Raw genomic sequence first — 23,740 nt, forward strand, 5'->3', positions numbered from 1 at the left:
CTTAGAGAAATAAGGGGTTGTTTAATAGGTGTAGAGTTTTGATTTTGCAAGATGAAAAAGTTCTGGGCCAGGTGCGGTGGCACATGCCTGTAATCTCAGCTCTTTGGGAGGCTGAGGTGGGTGAATTGTTTGAGCTCAGGAATTTGAGACCAGCCTGTGCAACATGGTGAAACTCCTTCTTTCTTTATTTATTTTATTTTTAATTTAAAAAAAGAAGTTCTAGAGGTTGGTTGCACAACAATGTGAATGTACTTGACACAACTGACCTATATGCTTAGAAATGGTTTAAGATGATAAATTCTGTGTTACACATTTTGTTACCACAACAAAAATTAAAAAAAAAAAAAAAATTAACAGCAAGACTTTGCTCAGTGACCAAAGAGATTGCTTTTCTTTTACAATTCAGATCCTTGGAAGAACAGTCTACACAGCACTAAGTTTTCACCTCTGCCTCATTCCCCAGTGCTCTGCCACATGGTGTCTGTGCCTGCCACTCCAGCAGGCTGCTGTCTCTCTGTCCCGGCTGCCACCTACGGACAGCATGTCTTTGCCTCTGTCTTTGTTCATACCCCGCAGCACTTGATGCTGTTGACCACTTCCCTTGGGAAACCTCTGCTTCCCAGTTTTGTCTCTCTCTAGGCGACTGACCTTTGGACTGTTTTGCAGACTTATTTTTGATGTTTTGTGAATGTGGCTCTTCCTCAAGGCCCCATCCTAGGCCTTCTGCTCTCTCTCATTCTCTATCTCCATTTATTTATTTATTTACTTACTTATTTAGAGATAGAGTCTTGCTCTGGCACACAGGTTGGAGCGCAGTGGCGCAATCTCGGCTCACGGGCTCAAGTGATTCTCCTGCTGCAGCCTCCCCCAAGTAGCTGGGATTACAGGTGTGTACCACCATACCCAGTTGATTTTTTGTATTTTTGTAGAGGCAAGGTTTCACCATGTTGTCCAGGCTGGTCTCGAACTCCTGACCTCAAGTGATGTGCCCACCTCGGCCAATCCCAAAGTGTTGGGATTACAGGTGTGAGCTACCATGCCTGGCCATCTGTCTCCTTCTTAAGTGAACTCAGCCCCTTTTACAACTTTAGCAGTGTTTGGAAGGAAAAAATTTTCTTTTACCCTTTATTTATTTATCTTACTTTTATTGAGGTCTGTGAGTTAAACAAACAAAACACGGATCTGCAAGAGAAATGACAGATTTTTATTCATGTATGTATGGGAGTGCCCAGAAAAATGTGACGCAAGGAGGCTATTAGAATTGGGGGGCGGTTGGCCGGGCATGGTGGCTCACGCCTGTAATCCCAGCACTTTGGGAGGCTGAGGCGGGTGGATCACCTGATGTGAGGAGATCGAGACCAGTCTGGTTTCACCTAACATGGTGAAACCCCGTTTCTACTAAAAATACAAAAAATTAGCTGGGCATGGTGGCACGTACCTGTAATCCCAGCTACTCGGGAGGCTGAGGCAGGAGAATCGCTTGAACCCAGGAGGCGGAGGTTGCAGTGAGCCGAGATTGCACCACTGTACTCCAGCCTGGGCAACACAGCAAGACTCTGTCTCAAAAAAAAAAAAAAAAAAGAATGGGGGGCTTATGTATCCCCTTAATAGAAGGAGGGAGGAGGGTTAGGGATACTTATAGAAAAGTCTATGTCTCTTAGGAAAGATAAATGGCCCTTAGAAGACTAGATGTAAGATGTGATCATTTTGCAACAATGTCTGTCTGGGTGTGGTGCTGACATCCCTTCTCTGCTCCAGCGCAGGGAATTTATGACCTCTTTTGGGAGGCTCTGCTTTTAGGCAGGTAAAGGAGTTTGGAAAAAAATCTATTCTCAAATGCCTTCAGTTCGAAATAATCTTTATTTGCCACAGTGGCAAAATCTGGAAACTTCCAGTAGCCACTTACTTGCCGAGAATGCCCCAAAGTGTACCTTAGCCCAGTCTCTCTTCTGTGATCCAGAACACACTTTCCAATTGCCTCAGCGCACATCAACAAGAACATCAAAATGCATTCATCTCCTTTTCCTATAAACCTATTTTTTTCCTTGTATTTCACATCATGCTGGTTCATCAAACCGGAAAACTTCAAGTCATGCCAAATTCCACATCTCCCTCATCCGATAATGAAACCTGATTCATTCTGTCTCCTGAGAGCTTTTGATACTTGTTTCCCTCCCACCATTGTCACCACTACAGACTGTTATCATTAGGCCCTTACAATCTCCCCCTTATTATATTGTCCTAATTTACATTACAGCACAGATGTCCAATGTGCCATATGTGTGTTTGTGCAGGTTAACTTTAATCTACACTCTAGGAGCTGTTGGTTAACATTTCCAAGACCCTGATTCTGATGTTTTTCAGCCTTTACAAAGAATACAATTCTGATACAGGTTACAACCTAGATGAAGCTTGAAAGCATGCTAAGTGAAATAAGCCAGACACAAGAGGACAAATATTGCGTGATTCTACTTATATGAGGTACTTAGAATAGTCAAATTCATAGAGACAGGAAGTGGACTGGTGTTTCCCAGGGTTTGGGAGGAGGGGATAACAGGGCGTTTGTGTTTTATAGGTAGAGATTTACTTTGGAAAGATGAAAAAGTTCTGAAGATGGATGGCAGTGCTGATGATCACACAATAATATTCATATACTTAATACGGCTGAATTGTACACTTAAAATGATTAAAATGGTGACTTTTATTTGTATATTTACCACAATAGAAAAAAAAGAGTGAAGGCCAGGTGCAGCAGCTCACACCTGTAATCCCAGCACTTTGGGAGGCCGAGGTGGGCAGAGCACTTGAGGTCAGGAGTTCAAGACCAGCCTGGGCAACATGGCAAAACTTTGTTTCTACTAAAAATGCAAAAATTAGCTGGGTGTGGTGGCGTGCACCTGTAGTCTCAGCTACTCAGGAGGATGAGGCACGAGAATCACTTGAACCCGGGAGGCAGAGGCTGCAGTGAGCCGAGATCACGCCATTGCACTCCAGCCTGGGTGACAGAGAGAGACTCTGTCTCAAAAAACAAAACAACAAAACAATAACAACAACAACAACAAAAACAACAACAAAACCCAGGCCCTAATCAAAACTCCACCCACAGAAGGTACTTCAGATACCTCATTTAATCTGTACTAGAGGGGCTGGGCACAGTGGCTTGCACCTGTAATTCCAGCACTTTGGAAGGCCAAGGCAGGTGGATCACCTGAGGTCAGGAGTTTGAGACCAGTCTGACCAATATGGTGAAGCCTTGTCTCTACTGAAAACACAAAATTAGCTGGGCGTGGTGGCATGTGCCTGTAGTCCCAGCTACTCAGGGGGCTGAGACAGGAGAATTGCTTGAACCCAGGAAGTGGAGGTTGCAGTAAGCCAAGATCTCGTCATTGCAGTCCAGCCTGGGGGACAGAGCAAGACTCTATCTCCAAAAAAAAAAAAAAAAAAATCTGTACTAGAGAATTCACTGATCAGCAGAAAGGTGTTAAAGATCCTTTTCATATATATATATGTGTGTGTGTGTGTGTGTATATATATATTTTTTTATATAGGGACCACTGCAATGGGGCCTTGCAGTGGGGGAGAGAGGTTGGGTTCAGCTCCCAAAGATCATTTTCTTTTTATTTGATTGATTGATTGAAAAAATAGGGTCTCACTTTGTTGCCAGGCTAGCCTTCAACTCCTGGCTTCAAGTGATCCTCCCCTGCCTCAGCCTCCCAAATTCCTAGGATTACAGGCATGAACTGCCACAGCTGACCCCATTTTTTAAGAGTGGGGATCTCATTGTCACCCAGGCTGGAGTGCAAAGATCATTTTCAATTGGCAAATGAAGTGATAAAGACAGTGCCTGCTAGAAAGCTACATAAGCACTTACCCTCTTGTACAAATGTGTGCACAGATGAACTCAGTAGCCCAACACCTTCAGAGTGATTCCTTCATATAGAAACTCTAGAAATCTGGTAGTGTGTCCCCTTTATTCCCACCCTCTCTCAGTCATATTTCATGAAGGTCTTTTGTTAGAGAAGGCTTGCTGGCATCCTGTCCTCAGAGCGTTGTCATATTTGCCATGGATTGGGTCTTTTCTGTGAGCCATCTCTGCTCCAAAAGGCTAGAGAGCTAGGATTTCACCGGTCTCGCTCACACAACAGCATGTATGACTGTTTCTGTGCCTGCTTGCTCCTGACGTTTGTATCTGCTTCAAACCCTGGGGACTTCTTGGCTGCCTCTAATCCTGAGAGACTGCTGAATTTCTCCCGTCATCCTCCTACAATGCAAGTCAGGTCATGTCAATTTCTCACTCCAAATTCTTCAGTAGACCCACCTGCCCCCTCCCATTACATTCAGAGGAAAATCCCAACTCCTGCCCTCCAGGATCTGCACCTACCTTCCTCTCCCTTCTTCACTCCCATGTGGAAGCCCTTGAATCTGCCCATGCCTCTCCCACCTCCATACCTCTGCGCATGCCGTTTGTTCTGCCTACAAAGCTCTTCCTCTCCCTACACTCTTTGGTTTCAGGAAACACAGCTGAATTCAGGGACTCCAAGTCCTTGCCTAGAAGGATATCATCTGTGCCTGGAATTTTACCTTTTTTTTTCCAGCATACTTTCAGCAGCAATGAAAGCATCCAGTTTGCATAGAAAGAAGAGTGAAGTAGACACAGTAGAGAGAAACAGAGATGACTTCTCAGAAGGAGGATGAAAGAAACCCAGGGGGCAGCTGCTTTTGTTCCTAAACTGGTCCAGTTCCCGGGTTCCTTTCTTCCTGGGAGGCATCTGAGCCCTCTGTCCTTGGGTTCTGGGAGCTGGTTGGGCAGCTCTTTTGTAGCCAGTTGAGTCTTGACCAGGATACAGGTCTGCAGACTTACCCCTTTCCTGGTGGTGAGGCCAGCCCCAAGCTACCCTGGAAGACCTGCTGGGGGTGGGCTCGGGGGAGCTGTGGCTGCTCCCCACCCTCCCAGGGCTGGCCATCTGGATCAGCCTGCACTCTCTGCTTTTGGAAGAGCTGGTTTAGCAATCTGGTATCTTAAAGTCAAATTAGGTAATTTGACTTTCAAGTCCACTCAGTTGATCATCAAGAAAGAATGTAAAAGGCCAGGCAGTGGCTCGTGCCTGTAATCCCAGCACTTTGGGAGGCCGAAGCAGGTGGATCACCTGAGACCAGGAGTTCAAGACCAGCCGGGCAAACATGGTGAAACCCCATCTCTGCTAAAAATAAAAAGATTAGCCAGGTGTGGTGACATGCACCTGTAATCCCAGCTACTCGGGAGGCTGAGGCAGGAGAATCATTTGAACGGGAGGCAGAGGTTGCAGTGAGCTGAGATCGAGCCACTGCACTCCAGCCTGGGCGACAGAGCAAGATCCTATCTCAGAAAAAAAAAAAAAAAAAAAGAAGAAGAAGAATAAAGAAAGAGAGAGAGAAAGAGAGAGAACAAATGAAAGAAAGAAAGAGAGAAAGGAAAGAAAGAAAGAAAGAAAGAAAGAGAAAGAAAAGAAAGAAAGAAAGAAAGAAAGAAAGAAAGAAAGAAAGAAAGAAAGAAAGAAAGAAAAAGAAAGTTAAAAGCCTAAAGAAATAGCTAACAATTTCTTCAGGAGGAACATATCTAACCCCAAAAGACAAGAAGGAAGGGTACCCAACGTAATAGCAGAAACCATAAGAAATGTTTGCCAGGGACAGGTTACACTGAAACACCCAAAGCTAATGTTAATATGGCATCTCCTTGGGGTAGTTGCAGAAAAGCATTTTGTTCTAGATTCTTCACTTGTGCATGCTCCAACCTGAGGCTCTCCTTAGGAGCTTAGGTAAAACGGGAAGCATGAGTAAGCTATACTTTGGGTTTTTAAGTTAATAACAGCAAGAAAGACCCAAATAGGAGTTTTTTTTTTTTTGAATCAGGGTCTCTCTCTGTTGCCCAGGCTGGAATGCAGTGGCACCATCATAGCTCACTGCAACCTTGACCCCCTGGGCTCAAGTGATCATCTCACCTCAGCCCCCTGAGCAGCTGGGACCACAGGTGTGTGCCACTACACCTGGCTAATTTTTAAATTCTTTGTAGAGATGAGGCTTCACTATGTTGCCCAGTCTGGTCTCAAACTCCTGGACACAAACGATCCTCCTGCCTCGGCCTCCAAAGTGCTGGGATTACAGGCGTGAGCCACATTACTCGGCCCCAAAATAGGATCTTGAAGTCAATAATTATATTCTTTTTTTCTTTTATAGTATTTTACATATTTATGGGGTACATGTCAGTATTTGTTACACACACAGAATGTGTAATGATCAAGTCAGAGTATTTGGGGTATCCATAACCCCATGATGATCATTTATTTTTTCTGTTTTTGGGAAGTGGATGCTGAAGAGTATTTATTATTTCTGTGTGTTGGTAACACTTTAAGTTCTCTCTTCTAGGTACTTTGAAATATACAATATATTGTTGCTAACTATAGTTACCATCGTCTGCTATTGACTATTATAACTTCTTTTATCTAACTGTATGTTTGTACCCATTAACCAGCCTCTCTTCATCTACCCTTTTCCACCCACATACCCTTCCCAGAGTCTGGTATCTATCGTTCTACTCTGTTCCTCCACTAGAACAAGGTTTTTAGCGCTGATGTATGAGTGAGAACATGCCATTTGTGTCTTTCTATGCCTGGCTTATATTACTTAGCATAATGACATCCAGTTCTATCCATGTTACTGCAAATGATATGATTTCTTTTTTTTTTTTGAGACGAAGCCTCACTCTGTTGCCCAGGCTGGATTGTAGTGGCACAGTCGCCACTCACTGCAACCTCCGCCTCCCAGGTTCAAGCAATTCCCCTGCCTCAGCCTCCTGAATAGCTGGGTGAGTAGCTGGGATTACAGGCACACACCACCATGCCTGGCTAATTTTTTTGTATTTTTAGTAGAGACGGGGTTTCACTGTGTTGCCCAGGCTAGTCTCGAACTCCTGACCTCAAGTGATCTGCCCTCCTCAGCCTCCAAAGTGCTGGGATTACAGGCGTGAGCCACCAAGCCCAGCCACAAATGATATGATTTTATTCTTTTTCAGGAACCAATAGTATTTCATCGTGTATATGTACCAAATTTCCTTTATCTGTTCATCCATTGATGGATACTTAGGTTGATTCCATATCTCTGCTATTGTGAATAGTGCTGCAGTAAACATGCAAGTACAGGTATCCCTTTGATATATCGATTTCTTTTCCTTTGGGTAAAATATTCAGTAATGGGATTGCTGGATTGAATAGTGGTTTTGTTTTTAGCGGAGAAATCTGTATACTGTTTTCCATAATGGTTGTACAACTTTACACTTCCACCAACTGTGTACAGAGTTTCTTTTTCTCAGCATCCTCACCAGCATCTGTTATTTTTGGTCTTTTTAATAATGTGATTCCCTGACAGATTCTTCCTGTCCACTGCACAGACAAAACCAATTCGCCGAGACTGTGGTGTTACAGTAAAGTAAGACTTTAACGCAAGATCAGTCACACGGAAGAACTCGAGTTATCACTCACATTGGTCTCCCTGAGAACTCAGAGGCTAGAGTTTTAATGAATAATTTGGTAGGCAAAGACCTAGGGAATGGGCACTGCTGATTAGTTGAGGATGAAGTCCTAGGGGTGTGGAAAATTGTCCGGTACTGAGTCTGCTTATGGGTGGGGCTGCAGGACTGATTGAGTCATGAGTCATGGGTCCAGGTTGGGTCAGTTGGTTGCCAGAACACCAAAGTCTGAAAAACATCTTAAAAGACCAATCTTAGGTTCTACAATAATTATGTTACCTATAGAAGTAATTGGGGGAGTTCACAAATTTTGTGACCTCTGGCCACATGGCTTCTCAACGATAAGCAATTGTAGAAACTATGTCTACATTTTAGCAGAATTCAGGCCCCTCCTTTAATCCTAATCTCATGGACTTTCATTAGTTTTACAAAGGTGATTTTTGGCCCCTGAGCGAAGAGGGTGTTAGTTTTAAGGAGGGACTATTACCATCTTTGCTTCAAAGTTAAATGTAAACTAAATTCCTCCTATGGTTAGCTTGGCCTATGACCAGGAATGAGCAAGGACAGCCAGCCTGCAAGGCTAGAAGCAAGGTGGAGTCAGCCATGCTATATTCTCTCACTGTCATAATCTTTGCAAAAGTGGTCTCAGTAATAGCCATTCTAACTGGGGTAATGTGATTATCTCATTGTGGCTTTGATTTACATTTCTCTGATGATTAGTGATAATGATCATTTCTTCATGTACCCATTGGCCATTTTGTTCTCTTTTGAGAAATATCTTGCCATTTGCCAATTTTTTTTTTTTTTTTTTTAAAACAAGGTCTTACTCTGTTGTCCAGGCTGGAGTGCAGTGGCACTATCAGGGCTCACTACAGTCTTGCTCTCCTGAGCTCAAGTGATCCTCCCATCTCAGTCCTCTGAGTAGCTGGGATTACAGGCATGTGCCACCATGCCCGGTTAATTTGTTGTGCTTTTAGTAGACACAGAGTTTCACCATGTTGCCCAGGCTGGTCTTGAACTTCTAGACTCAAGCAATGTATTCACCTCAGCCTCCCAAAGTGCTAGGATTATAGGAATGAGCCCTCATGCCTGACCATTTGCCCACTTTTTAATGGGACCTTTCCTTTTTTTTGAGATGGAGTCTTGCTCTTGTTGCCCAGGCTGGAGTGCAATCGCACAATCTCGGCTCACTGCAACCTCCACCTCCTGGGTTCAAGCGATTCTCCTGCCTCAGCCTTCTGAGTAGCTGGGATTACCAGCAACCACCACCACACCTGGCTAATTTTTGTATTTTTAGTAGAGACAGTGTTTAGCCACTTTGGCCACACTGGTCTTGAACTCCTGACCTCATGACCTCATGATCTGCCCACTTTGGACTCCCAAAGTGCTGGGATTACAGGCGTAAGCCACTGTGCCCAGCCAGGACTTTTAAACATTTTATAGTTGACTCATTTGAGTTCCTTGTGTGTTCAGGATATTAATCCCTTGTAGGATGAATGTTTGCAAATAATTTCTTCCATTCAACAGGTTGTCTCTTCACTCTATTGTTTCCTTTGTTGTGCAGAAGCTTTTTCATTTAATATAGTTGTATTTGTCTATTTTTGTTTCAGTATTTTGTTCTTTTGAGATCTGAGCCATAAAATCTGCTTAGACTAATGTCTTGAAGTATTTTCCCTATGTTTTCTTCTATTAGTTCTAGGTCTTATATTTAAGTCTTCAATCCATCTTGAGTTGATTTTTGTATATGGTGAGAGATAGGGTCCACTTTCATTCCTCAGCACCATTTATTGAAGACAGTGTCCTTTCCCCAGTGTGTCTTCTTGACACTTTTATTGAAAATCAGTTGGCTATAAATACATGTATTTTTTTCTGTATTCTGTATTCTGTTCCATCAGTCTATGTGTCTGCTTTTATATAATACCATGCTGTTTTGTTTACTATAGCCTTGTAATATATTTTGAAGTCAGCTAGTGTGATACCTCCAGCTTTGTTCTTTTTTTTGTCAGAATTGCATTGGCTATTCAGGATCTTTTTTGGTTCCATAGGAATTTTATGATTTTTTTTTTCTAATTCTGTGAAAAGTGATGTTGGTATTTTGATAGGGATTGCATTGAATCTTAGATTGCTGTGGGCAATATGGTCTTTTTTTTTTTTGACAGTCTCACTCTGTTTCTCAGGCTGGGGTACAGTGGTGCTATCTCGGCTCACTGCAGCCTCTGCCTCTCTGGTTCAAGTGATTCTCGTGCCTCAGCCTCCCAAGTAGTTGGGATTACAGGCGCCTGCCACCACGCCTAGCTAAATTTTGTATTTTTAGTAGAGATGGGGTTTTCACTGTGTTTGTCTAGGCTGGTCTTGAACTCCTGACCTCAAGTGATCCACCTGCCTCGGCCTCCCAAAGTGCTGGGATTACAGGCATGAGCCACTATGCCTGGCCAATATGATAATTTTAATGATATTGTTTCTTCCAGCTTATGAGCATGGGATGTCAGTCCATTTGTATGTGTCCTCTTTGGTTTCTCTTATCAGTGTTTTGTAGTTTTCTTTGTAGAGCTCTTTCACGCCCTTTGTTGAATATATATTCCTGAGTGTTTTATTCTTTTTTTATAGCTACTATAAATAGGATTGCTTTCATGATGTCTTTCTCAGCTAGTTCATTATTGGTGTATAGAAATGCTACTGATTTTTTATATCAATTTTGTATATCAATTTTGTATCCTACAACGTTACTGAATTTATTTATTAGATTTAAGAGTTTTTTGGTGGAGTCTGGATTTTTCTAGATATAAGATCATATCAACAGTAAAGAGGGACAATTTGACTTTCTCTTTTCTAATTTGGACACCTTTTATTTCTTTATCTTGCCTTATTGCTCTGGCCAGGACATCCAATGCTTACATTCTTTTTTTTTCCTTTCTTTCTTTCTTTCTTTCTTTCTTTCTTTCTTTCTTTCTTTCTTTCTTTCTTTCTTTTTTTTTTTTTTTGAGACAGAGTCTCCCTCTGTCTCCCAGGCTGCAGTGCAGTGGCATGATCTCGGCTCACTGCAACCTCTGCCTCCCCAGCTCAAGTGATTCTCCTACCTCAGCCTTCCAAGTAGCTGGGACTACAGGTGTACACCACCATGCCCAGCTAATTTTTATATTTTTAGTAGAGATGGGATTTCATCATGTTGGCCAAGCTGGTCTCGATCTCCTGACCTCAAGCGATCTGCCTACCTTGGCTTCCCAAAGTGCTAAGATTATAGGTGTGAGCCACCTCACCCGGCCTACAGTACTTATATTCTTACATGGCTCATATCTGTAGCTGATTTCCAATGGCAGAAACCAAGGGATTGTTGCTGTAAAGCTGCGTATGGAAACAAGAGGTACCATTACCTCATGAACAGCTTCCAGCTGTGCAGAGTCCAGGCATCCTCACCTGATCCTCCAGAAACACTACCCCTGGTCTGCAAGCTGATTTGCTGCTGACAGAGAGGCACCCAGCAGAAGCAAGGACTCGCATCTACACAGAACACTTAAACAGATGGTCGGGGCTAGCTGGGCTCCTTGGGAAATGGAGGGTGCAGTGAGCACCAGGACAGGGGAAAAGCTTATCGAGAACAAGAGCAGGATGCAGGGAATGAGCAGAAAATAAACCTGAACTCTGTCTCAATTACAATTAAGTGTCAGCCACCGGAAAGCAACTTAAACAGACAGCAGCCACCTCAGCTGCCAGTGCTTGTGGGCTCACATGACCAATCCCCGCCATGTAGCTATTTTTAGTCACAGTTTCTCCCGACTCAATCTGCAGAAGTGAAGAGATTCTTCTACCTGTAATACAGAGCTGTCCTTCCTCCCTTCATCTCTTGATTTTTACCATTTGTTCTGCAGTCTCTGTTAGTGTGTGTTCTAGACATAATAAAATATGGCTGGTTAATTCAAGCAAAAGCTTGTGGTGACTTGGCAAAACATTATCATAATTAATGGGGCGACAGGCAGAGGATAAAATGAGGTTGAAACTGGCTTTCCTTGTATTCAAAAATCCTAACTCCTCTTTTTACTGATTATCTTAGCTATGCATTTTTTTTAAAGCTTCTCGAATTCAAACCGGATAAAGCTTTCTTTCTTTCAAATGTACTTCATAACTAGGACCTGCAACTGACATTCACTGCGTGATTGCAGTGACTATAAATGCTTCCTTTAAATCTGTGTAATTTCTAAATCAAAATGTTCGGAAACCAACAGAAATGTTTATTCTTAGATAAATTAACTATGATTCAACAACTTTGTGCTCCAATTTATGGAAGAGATTCTCTCTCCATCAGTGACGTTGGCTGGGTTGTGTTGTTAGAGATGAGCGATGTGCATTAGTGAGGCTTGCCTGGATCTTCCTTGTCAGGTTGGGTATGTCTCATAAAATTAGTTGAAAGGGTTGGGCACGGTGGCCCACGCCTGTAATCCCAGCACTTTGGGAGGCCCAGGTGGGTGGATCACTTGAGGTCAGGAGTTTGAGACCAACTTGGCCAACATGGCGAAACCCCGTCTCTACAAAAAATACAAAAATGAGTGGGGCATGGTGACAAGTGTCTATAGTCCCAGCTACTGGGAAGGCTGAGGCAGGAGAATGACTTGAACCTGGAGGCAGAGGTTGCAGTGAGCCGAGATCACGCCACTGTACTCCAATCTGGATGACAGAGCAAGACCGTCTCAAAACAAAAAATAAACAAACAAAACAAGATTAGTTGAAAGGGAAAGAGAGAAATTGCAAGTGACAGGAGCACCTGAGTTGCAGGGGTGGCACATACATACAGTGGGTGTGGACTTTGTGAGGGGAAGGATGAGGGCGTGTCATATTGTGGCCAAGATCACAGCCTTTACTGCCAGACAGATCCGACTCTACTGCTGTGTGACCTTGGATGGATTGCTTAATGTCTCTACGTTTTCATTTCTGTTTTATCATGTGTGAAGTGGGGATATAAAAGATAATCTAGGCCAGGCGCGGTGGCTCAGGCCTGTAATCCCAGCACTCTGGGAGGCTGAGGCAGGTGGATCATCTGAGGTCAGGAGTTCAAGACCAGTCTGGCCAATATGACAAAATCCCATCTCCACTAAAAATACAAAAAAAATTAGCCAGGCATGGTGGCAGGTGCCTGTGGTTCCAGCTACTTGAAAGACTGAGGCAGGAGGATTGCTTGAACCCGGGAGGTGGAGGTTGCAGTGAGCTGAGATCGTGCCACTGCACACCAGCCTGGGCAACAGAGCAAGGCTCTGTCTCAAAAAAAAAAAAAAAAAAAAAAAAGCCAGTCTACAAAAGATTGTTGAAAGGATTCCATGAGATAAAAGATGCAAGGCATTAAGCCCAGCAGAGAAACATTAGCTGTTGCCATTTTTTTTTTCCTTTTCCTCCAGGAGTATGCTAACTTATTTTGTTATTGTTCTAATCCTAGCTCCATCTTGTGACTGTGGAAGCTTGGGCAGGACTGCTGAAACCTGGTTCTTCCTTTCTAAAATGGGGCTGTTATCATCGTCTTGATGGGATTACTGTGAGAATGAACAGACAGAATGATGTGTGTGAAGAATGCCTGACACAGAGAGTACCTGGCAGAGTGCATGCAGCCAATCAATTTCAGGGCCCCCTTCTCACTCCTGCCCACATCATGGAGAGACCACAGGCCTAAATCATAGACTTTCTGGATGTGAGGTAGTATGATGAAAGCCAAAAATCAGGGCATGGTGGCTCACGCCTGTAATCCCAACACTTTGAGAGGCTGAGATGAGTAGATCACCTGAGGTCAGCAGTTCAAGACCAGGCTTCCCAACACGGTGAAACCACATCTCTACTAAAAAAATAAAAAAAGTTAGCCGGGCCTGGTGGCAGGCACCTGTAATCCCAGCTACTCAGGAGGCTGAGGCAGGAGAATCACTTGAACCTGAGAGGCGAAGGCTGCAGTGAGCTGAGATCGCGCCACTGCACTCCAGCCTGGGCCACAGGAGTGAAACTCAATATCAAAAAAAAAAAAAAAAGGCCAAAAAACAAAACAAAAAACAATTCCCCCGATGATTCTGATGTGAAGGAATTCAGGGTAAGACCCTAGATTGTCTAGAGTTTTGATGGTAGATCCTGGGACAGTGAAACTTATCTACCTCTATTTTTCTTCTTTTGAAACAAGGTCTCGCTATGTTGCCCAGGCTGAACTCAAACTCCCAGGCTCAAGCAATCCTCCCAATTCGGCCTCCAGAATAGCTGGAATTACAGGTGTAAGCCACAACACCCAGTGCTACCTACCTCTGTTTTCACCACAGACATAGAGTGCAAGTTCTCATCCTTACAAGTGCCAGCCATTGGCCATGAGGAAAATCAAGCTCATCCTTATTCCTGAAAATCCGTTTTCTTAGTCAGCTGGGGCTCCCATGAAAAAATACCACAGGCTGGGTGGTTTAAACTACAGTCATTTATTTCTCACAATTCTAGGGGCTGAGAAGTCCAAGACCAAGGTGCTGGCCTATTTGGTTCCTGGTGAAGATTCTCTTTTGGCTTGCAGGTGGCCCTGTCCCTTTGTTCCTTCACATGGAGAAGAGGAGGGGGAGAGAGAGACTGAGCTGTCTTGTGTCTCTTCTTATAAGGGCATTAATCCCATCATGAGTGCCCCACCTTCACGTCTGCATCTAAACCTAATTATTAACACCTCACAAATGCCCATCTCCAAATGCCACCACATTCCACATTGGGGGTTAGAAATTTTAGGAATATAAATTTGGGGAGGGCAGAACTCAAACCATAACACCAACTCCAAGAGCAGGCCTTGCTAAGTAAAGGTTGGTTGTGCTTCAGAGCTCTAACAGCTCTGGGAGTTCATTGTGAAATAGGCCTATTGTCACTTGTTGAAGGTTGTGCAACTCCTAGTGGCTGAACCATCAGATTCCAAACTTCATTCTTTTCATTATATCAAATAAATGGCCTTGAAAGATCTGTAATGAGGACAAGAGTGACCAGTCAAAAAAATGGCAAAGAAACCAGTAACAAAAGGGAATATGACAATTAAGTGCCTAATAAATTGGGTAGGGGAGATAATGAAAAATCAGCAAATACAGGAAAATGAATGAATGGGATTTAGGGCATGCATCTGTTACTTAAAAAAGAGACTGAAAAGTCTGAGGGAATCTTTTGTGAAAATTAATGAAAAAGGCCCAGCATTTTCTGGCCCGTGTGTTATGTATGTGCAAGTCTCATGTTTACAGTTATTCTCGAACACTCCTTGCTCTACCCTACCCTCCCAAGTCTTTTGACCTCAGGAAAAATCAGTCTAAGGAGATTGTTTTTGTCATCTCCAGCTGTCTCAGTTGCCCATCAAATCCAGCCTTTGTTTCTGTTGCAGCCTCATTGTCTCTGAGTGCAACTTTAACCCTGTCTTGAATTGTCTAAGAGGCTGGGGGCTGACAGCTGAATCCAAGTCTCAGAGACACAGACTTTGACCTTTACAGTCCACTGATCTGCAAAATACGTCAGTTAATACACATAGGAAGAGATGGAAGAAAGAGCAGCACAAAAGTGGGCAAAGGATTTCCAAAGGAGGAGTAAAGAGACGGAGAGCAGAGTGAGCTGAGCAAAGACATCTAGATTAATGATAAGGCGACCAAGGGATAGCTATAAAACAGGCTGGGAAGGGTTCTGGTAGCAGCGTTAGCAGCCATTTCTTTTCCTTTTTCTTTTCTATTTTTCCAGCTAAGACTGAAGGAAAGGCGTTAAATACAATCTGGGGTGCAGTGGCTCACACCTGTAAACCCAGCACTTTGGGAGGCCAAGGTGGGCGGGTCACCTGAGGTCAGGAGTTTGATACCAGCCTGGCCAACGAAACGTTGTCTCTACTAAAAATACAAAAAAAATTAGCCAGGCATGGTGGCATGCACCTGTAATCCCAGCTTCTCGGGAGGCTAAGGCAGGAGAATCACTTGAACCCAAGAGGCAGAGATTGCAGTGAGCTGAGATCATGCCACTGCACTCCAGCCTGGGTGACAGAGCAAGACTCCGTCTCAGCAAAAAGTAAATAAATAAAATAAAAAATAAATACAATCTGGAATTGAGATTAAATATAAGACATAACTTTCAGGGCCTGGCGCAGTGGCTCGCGCCTGTAATCCCAGCACTTTGGGAGGCCAAGACGGGCGGATCACCTGAGGTTGGGAGTTCAAGTCCAGCTTGACCAACATGGAGAAAACCTGTCTCTAATAAAAATACAAAATTAGCTGGATATGGTGGCACATGCTGGTAATCCTAGCTACTCGGGAGGCGGAGGCAGGAGAATTGCTTGAACCCAGGAGGCGGAGGTTGCGGTGAGCCGAAATTGCGCCATTGCCCTGTAGCCTGGGCAGCAAGATAAAAACTCCATCTCAAAAAATAAAAAAAATAAAAAAATAACTTTCAGAGAGAACTATTTATTTAATAAAGGAAAAGATTATTGACAAGGCTATGTAAATCACCCTTACTGCCTAATACTGAGGCATAATTATTATCAAGCCCCATCTAGAAGTTCGGCAGTCCCTTGGGCACGTCAAATGCATACATTACTTCATTTAATCTTTTTAGGAACTCCCTAAAGTGAATAGTATTACCCCCATTTTACAGAAAAGTAAACTGAGGCTCAAGGATGGTAAGGGACTTGCCAGGGACCTATGCAGTGGGTGGCACAGCTGAGTTTAGGACAATTTACGTTTGGCTCTAAAGCCAATGCTCTTGCCACTAGATCAGCAGGAACCATAGTCTTGAATTGCTTCAGACTAAGCGCAGGGAACGATGGAATCATCTCTGTGGGTTCCAAACCTGCCTTATCTCAGCGACTGGGTGAAAGGTAACAGAAAGGAGGAGAGAGGAACTGAGAGTGACCTCATGGCGTGAAATCTCCTAGTACCGCCCCCAGCATAAAGCCAAGAAAAACGTTCATCAGTTTCCCTCAGAGTAAATCCCTTTGCATTTGAATTAATGATGTAAGAAGTCCAAGATCAGGGTGGCTGCCTATTTAGTTCCTCAGGGAGGTCAACTTCACAGCTGCCAGAACTGTGAGAACTAAATGTCTGTTGTATGAGCCACCCAGTCTATAGTATTTTGTTATGGCAGTCCCAGACGACTAGGACAGTGAAGTTCAGAGAAAAGAGGCCGGAGGCCTTGTCCCAGGCCATGGGGATACCACTGAGCTGAAGGAGGAAAGCTCCCAGCCAGGTTTGAAATGCAAGAAAAAATGATGTCTGGCCAGCTGCGGTGGCTCACACTTGTAATCCCTGCACTTTGGGAGGCCAAGGAGGGAGGCCAAGTGAATTCACTTGAGGTCAGGAGTTTGAGACCAGCCTGGTCAACATGATGAAACCCTGTCTCTACTAAAAATACAAAAGTTAGCCAGGTGTGGTGGCAGATGCCTGTAATCCCAGCTACTCCGGAGGCTAAGGCAGGAGAATCACTTGAACCTGGAGGCGGACATTGCAGTGAGCCGAGATCACGCCACTGTACTCCAGCCTGGGTGACAGAGCGAGATTCTGTTTCAGAGAGAGAAAGGAAAGAAGAAAGAAAGAAAGAAAGAGAGAGAGGGAGGGAGGGAGGGAGGGAGGGAGGGAGGGAAGGAAGGAAGGAAGGAAGGAAGGAAGGAAGGAAGGAAGGAAGGAAGGAAGGAAAAAAGAAGGAAGATGTTAGCAAAAATGTCAGAGAAAGGACCTCTGAAAAATTTCTCCTTTATGAAAATAATGAGAAAACTGGCAAAAATGGGAAGAATCAACTTTTTTAGGACTCTGGAAATTATTCAAATGCTGGCAGGAATTCAGGAAGTATGTATTCAAGAAAAATGGCTGAATCTCAGTAATTAGAGAAATTAGAAAATAGTTTGAGATGAGTGAAAATAAAAACACAGCATACTCAGACTTTTGGGATGCAGCTAACCCACCGCTTAGAGGGAAATTTATAGCTGAAATGCCAATATTAATGAAGAAGAAAGATCTAAAATCAATAATCTAAACTTTCACCTTAAAACACTGGAAAAGGAAGGGAAAACTAAACCAAAAAGCAAGCAGAAGGAAGGATATAATAAAGACTCTAATGGAAATAAGTGAAATACAGAAAAGAAAAACAACAGAGAAAATCAACCAAACAAAATGTTAATCTTTGGAAAGACCAACAAAATTGACAAAATATTAGCTAAACTAACCAAGAAAAAAAAGAAGACTTGATTACTAAAATTAGGACTGAAAGAGAGCACATGACTCCCGACCCTACAGAAATAACAAAAATTGTGAGGGGACATTTTAAACAATTGTATGCAAATAAATCAGACAGCAGATATGAAATAGACAAATTTCTAAAGAGACACAAACTATCTAAACTGATCCAAGAAGAAATAGAAAATCTGAAGAGACCTATCACAAAGAGATTGAAGTAATAGTAAAAACAAAAGCAAAAAAAAAAAAATACTTCCAACAAATAAGAGCTCAAGATCAAATGTAATAAAATAAAGGATTAATAGACTCTTAATTGACCGATGGAAGGAAAAGGTGTTAGAATTTCAAGCCCTCAATTAGACCACCTTCCTGTTTTAAACAACTGATGCTAAAAAAGCACATAACATAAAATGTACCATCTTAGCCATTTTTAAGTGTGCATTTTAATATTGTTAAGTATATTCACATTGTTGTGAAACAGATCTCCCAGTCTTTTCCATCTTGCAAATTCGAGACTCTATACCCATTCAATAATAACTCCCCCTTTCCCCCTCCTCATCCTTTGGTAACCACCATTCTACTTTTTATTTCTATAAATTTCATGACTACCTCATATTAGTGTAATCATACATTATTCATCTTTTTGTGATTGGCTTATTCCACTTAGCATAATATTCTCAAAGTTCATCATGTTGTAGCATGTAACAGGATTTTTTTTTCCTTTTTTTTTTTTTTGGTTTGTTTATTTATTTATTTATTTATTTATTTATTGAGACAGAGTTTTGCTATTGTTGCCCAGGCTGGAGTGCAATGGCGCGATCTTGGCTCACCACAACCTCTGCCTCCCGGGTTCAAGTGATTCTCCTGCCTCAGCCTCTCGAGTTAGCTGGAATTACAGGCATGTGCCACCATGCCTGACTAATTTTGTATTTTTAGTAGAGATGGGGTTTTTCCATGTTGGTCAGGCTGGTCTTGAACTCCTGACCTCAGGTGATCCACCCACCTTGGCCTCCAAAGTGCCGGGATTACAGATGTGAGCTACCTACAGCGCCCAGCTGGATTTTCTTCCTTTCTAAGGCTGAATAATATTCCATTATATGCATAGACCACATTTTGTTTATCCAGTCATCCTTTGGTAGACGCTTGGATTGCTTTCACCTCTTGGCTACCATGAATAAACGCTGCCGTGAACATGGGTATGCGAATATCTTTTTGAGACTCCTCTTTCCATTCTTTTGGATGTATACCCAGAAGTGGAATTGCTGAATCATAATAGCGCTATTTTTAATTTTTTGAGAAACTGCCTACTGTTTTCCATAGAGGTTGCAACATTTTATAATCCCACCAACAGTGTGCAAGGATGCTGATTTCTCTACATCCTGGCCTTGTTATTTTCTGGGTTTTTAATTTGTTTTTAATAGTACTTGTCCTAATGAATGTGAGGCGATATCTCATTGAGGTTTTGATTTGCATTTCCCTGGTGACTAGTGATATTGAGCATCTTTCCATATGCTTGTTGGCTATTTGTGTATCATTTTTGTGGGTTTTTTTTTTTTTTTTTGAAAGACAGGGTCTCACTCTGTCACCTAGGCTGGAGTGCAGTGGTGCAATATGGGCCCACTGCAACCTCCACCTCCTGGGTTCAAGCAATTCTCCTACCTCAGCCTCCCAAGTAGCTGGGACTATAGGCATGCGCCACCATGCCTGGCTAATTTTTGTATTTTTAGTAGAGGTGGGGTTTCACCATGTTGGCCAGGCTGATCTCGAACTCCTGATCTCAAGTGATCCACCTGATTCAGCCTCCCAAAGTACTGGGATTACAGGCATGAGCCATCACGCCTGGCCTTGTATATCACCTTTAGAGATGTCTATGATGTCTATTCAAGTCCTTTGTCCTTTTAAAAATTGGGGATTTTTTTTGTTGAGTTGTAGGAGTTCTTTATACATTCTGCACATTAACCCCTTTTCAGATATGACTTGCTGCTATTTCAACCCATTCTGTAGGTTCCCTTTTTACTTTGTTGCTTATGTTCTTTGACACACATAGGTTTTTTAAGTTTTATGTAGTCCTATTTGTCTATTTTTTCCACCTTCCTTTTAAAAAATATTAGAATGCTTCACAAAATTGCATCTCATCCTTTTGCAGAGGCCATGCTGATCTCTGTGTCATTCTAACTTTAGTGTATATGCTGTCAAAGCTGGCACCCAACCATCCTTTTAAAGTTGATTTTCTTTTATTTATTGCAATCTTACTTTTCAAGCAGATTTCCCACCCTGGGAATCCTATACCTTGATTCAGTGACTCTCAAACTTGAATACACACCAGAATCTCTTGGAGGGCTTGTTACATCATAAATTGCTGGGTCCTACCACAGATCTTTGATTCAGTAGACCTGGGGTGGGGTTTAAGGATTTACATACGTAACAAGATATCAAATGATGCTGGTCCTAATGGCCCAGGACCACATCTTGAGGACTGATGCTCTAGTCAAATTCAATCGCTCTGTGTTTTTTAGAGATTATTGCCTTTGCTCAGGCTGGTTTTTTTTTGTTTGTTCTGTTTTGTTTTCTGCCCAGAATGCCCTTTATTCAGGCGCCTCTCTACGGACTTTCACTAAGCCCTCAAACTGGAATGAATCGCTCTCCTGAGTTTCTATGTCACTTTATATTTATTTTATGTCTTATCATCTACCTTTTACTTTTTTAAATTTTTTATTGAGACAGAGACTTGCTCTGTCACCCAGGCTGGAGTACCGTGGCGCGATCTTGGCTCACAGCATCCTCCGCCTTCTGGGTTCCAGCGATTCTTGTGCTTCAGTCTCCCAAGTAGCGGGTATTATAGGCACCTGCCACCATGCCTGGCTAATTTTTGTATTTTTAGAAGAGATGGGGTTTCACCATGTTGGCCAGGCTGGTCTCGAACTTCTGACCTCAAGTGATCTGCCTGCCTCAGCCTCCCAAAGTCCTGGGATTACAGGCAGGAGCCATGGCGCCCAGCCACTTTTTACTTTTGATTTGACTTATTTACATACCAGTCACATTGTCTATTAGGATAATAAGGTTTTGGATGCCAGTACTCATGTTTAACTTATCTTTATACGTCCTACAGTGCCTGGCAAAGTATCTCACCTATACTAGGCATGCAATGTATATTTGTTAAATGAATGAAAAAATAAGGAAATACCCGGTGAAGAAAAAGACAGCAGTATTAAGGAAAGGAAAAAAAATGAATAAAAAGAAATAGAAAAAGGGAGATGATAAATGTGGTGGAATAAAGTGGTAGGAATTCTTCCAGAAGGGAGTTTTGTTTTGCCAACTAAATGCAAAGCAAAAATAGACCAGGTCTTCCCAGCTGTTCTTTTTGTTTGTTTTCTTGCAGCTGTGCTAGAATTCTTTATTTTTTTTTTTTTTCCAGGCCAGAACTGCTAATCACCATGTCAGTGGGGCCCTTGTGATTTAATAAGAAGAAAAAGATTGGGAGACTTTAATTCCCAAACACTTAGGGTGTGAATCTGGAGGGGTACAGTGTTCTATCATGTTGACTGAAATCCAGAGTGCGCCTTTCATCTGATGAAACATCATGACACTTTTCCCTGTGGAGAATTGGACAGATGCCATTGTAATATTAAAAAAAAAAAAAAAAAAAAAAGCAGTATTGAAGGAAGTTATAAACTCTAGAATTTGCTGCCTATACATATATATATATATATATTTTTTTTTTTTTTTTTTTTTTCAGACAGGGTCTTGCTCTGTTACACAGGCTGGAGTGCAGTGGCATGATCATAGCTTACTGCAACCACGAACTCCTGGGCCCAAGCAATCATCCTGCCTCAGCCTCCCGAGTAGCTAAGATTAAAGATGCGTGCCATTACAACCGGCTAATTTTTGTGAATGTTTTTGTAGAGACATGGGATCTCACTATGTTGTTCAGGCTGATCTCAAACTTCTGGCCTCAAGTGATCCTCCTGCCTTGGCCTCAAAAGTGCTGGGATTATAGGCATGAGCCATCATGCCTGGGCCTGTGCACAAAATTTTAAATTAATTGTGTGCGTGCGTGTGTGTGTGTGTGTGTGTGTGTGTGTGTGTGTGTGTGTTTGAGACAGAGTCTCACTCTGTCACCCAGGGTGGAGTGCAGTGGCATGATCTTGGCTCACTGCAACCTCCACTTCCCGGGTTCAGGCAATTCTCCTGCCTCAGCTTCTGAGTCACTGGAATTACAGGTATGCACCATCATACCTGGCTAGTTTTTGTGTTATCAGTAGAGGCAGGGGTTTCACCATGTTGGCCAGGTTGGTCTTGAACTCCTGACCTCAAGTGATCCACCCGCCTCGGCCTCCCAAAGTGCTGAGATTACAGGCATGAGCCACCACATTCAGCCTTTAAAATTAATTTTTATAGAATGATCCCAGTCTACAATTCTTTATTACATTTATGGTCCTACTTTTCTAGCAGGTTGGATTGGGCATACTTCTAACTTTTGCATCTTAGTTTGCTAGTTTATTTGGGTAGCCTTCATTTAAACTAGCAATCTGCAATAGGGTATTTTCTCTATCATGCTGTGCACACGGCCTGGCAGAGAGCTTTTTTGGTGCATTTTTGAAAATGCCCATTACCAGGGCATATAGTCCCACTGCAAACACTAAGGAAAGAAGCAAGCCACAAAGGGATCAAGCATTTCTCATGGAACATGTGTCCTGAACACCCTCTGGAAGTTTCTGTGGTGTGTGCTCTCATGGTAATGGATTAATCTGGATCATGGCTGCTACCCCCGGATTGTTCTGTTTATCTGCTTGCTGTTTTCATTTTTGTTAGCTTGCTGTTTGGACACTTAAGGCAGATTCCATTTTGTTATCCAGATGTTTCTATGCCCAGGGGCACTAGCATGCATTCTAATCACTGGGTATGTATTGTTCTTTAATAGTATGTAGAAAATTGAGAAAGTCTTGAGAGCTGGCCTGAAAAATTTATTAGTCCCTCACTAAAACTTCATCTTTAAAATCATTTCTCTGTGGTGTGATTGTACCTGGAAGAACTAGAAATCAACCGCTCAATTATGAGCTCAAGAGTGTAAGAAATTGAACATGCTCAGAAATTAATCATTTTTCTCATCTCTTTTGTGAATGATATCTCAGCAGTCAAGTTATCTTTCATTGCTAGGGAATATTCAAAAGTAAGAATTTGGAAGATCTTACTAAAAGGCTTTAGACAGAACCTGGAAATAGATTATCTACATTTGTATGCAAGTTAATTTTTGAATTCTCTACATATGCTGAGGGAAAAGATTAGGATGTCTGGATGGGTTGGATAGCGAAGTCAGGGCCTGATTTTCTTCTGGTTAATGCCTTGGGGAGATTAAGTGTGGCTATCACTCTGAATAAAATTTAACCCAAATGCTGAAAATTTTAGAGGAAACTGGATACATCAAACAGGAACCTGTTCTAACATCAAATGAGTGACTTATTTTGTTGCTTAACCAGGGTAGGCCAAAGGTAACACTAAGCTGGCTATCAATAGCTCCCTGTTTCTTAGAGAATTTCTAATACAGTGTGACTATGTTTATTCGTAGATGGGACAGAGATGCTGATGGCATTCTAAGACAGAGTAGAAGTGAAACTAAGAAAGATGGGGCTTTTGGTACCTAAAATTATTTTTTTCCTTTTAAAAGTTATAGTAATTTTTAAATTTTGGAAATTTAAAATTTTGGAAAATAAAAACTACAAGTACACTTATAGTAGACTCCCTTCCTTCCTTCCCTCCTTCCCTCCCTCCCTCCCTCCCTCCCTCCTTCCTTCCCTTCCTTTCTTTCTTTCTTTCTTTCTTTCTTTCTTTCTTTCTTTCTTTCTTTCTTTCTTTCTTTCTTTCTTTCTTTCTTTCTTTTCTTTTCTTTTCTTTTCTTTTCTTTTCTTTCCCTCTTTCTTTCTTCCTTTCCTTCTCTCTCTCTCTCTCTCTTTCTTTCTCTCTTTCTCTCTTTTCAGGGTCCCACTCTGTGGCCCAGGCTGGAGTGCAGTGGCAGTATTAGGGCCCACTACATCCTTGACCTCCTGGGCTCAAACAATCCTCTCAGCCT

General features: G+C 42.5%; 1 long non-coding RNA gene and 1 other non-coding gene across 3 annotated transcripts in view; one reads left to right on the forward strand and one right to left on the reverse strand.

Moving 5' to 3' along the window:
* LOC110743143 overlaps positions 1 to 23,740 on the forward strand; it is a 72,572-nt gene that overhangs the window by 9,418 nt on the left and 39,414 nt on the right. The gene's annotated exons all lie outside the window — the stretch shown is intronic.
* On the reverse strand, positions 19,775 to 19,878 carry LOC116275524. Its single transcript, XR_004184649.1, has one exon. It is a non-coding gene; the product is annotated as a U6 spliceosomal RNA (small nuclear RNA).

The sequence above is a fragment of the Papio anubis genome, chromosome 6, assembly GCF_008728515.1.
Source record: "Papio anubis isolate 15944 chromosome 6, Panubis1.0, whole genome shotgun sequence".
NCBI lineage: Eukaryota > Metazoa > Chordata > Mammalia > Primates > Cercopithecidae > Papio > Papio anubis.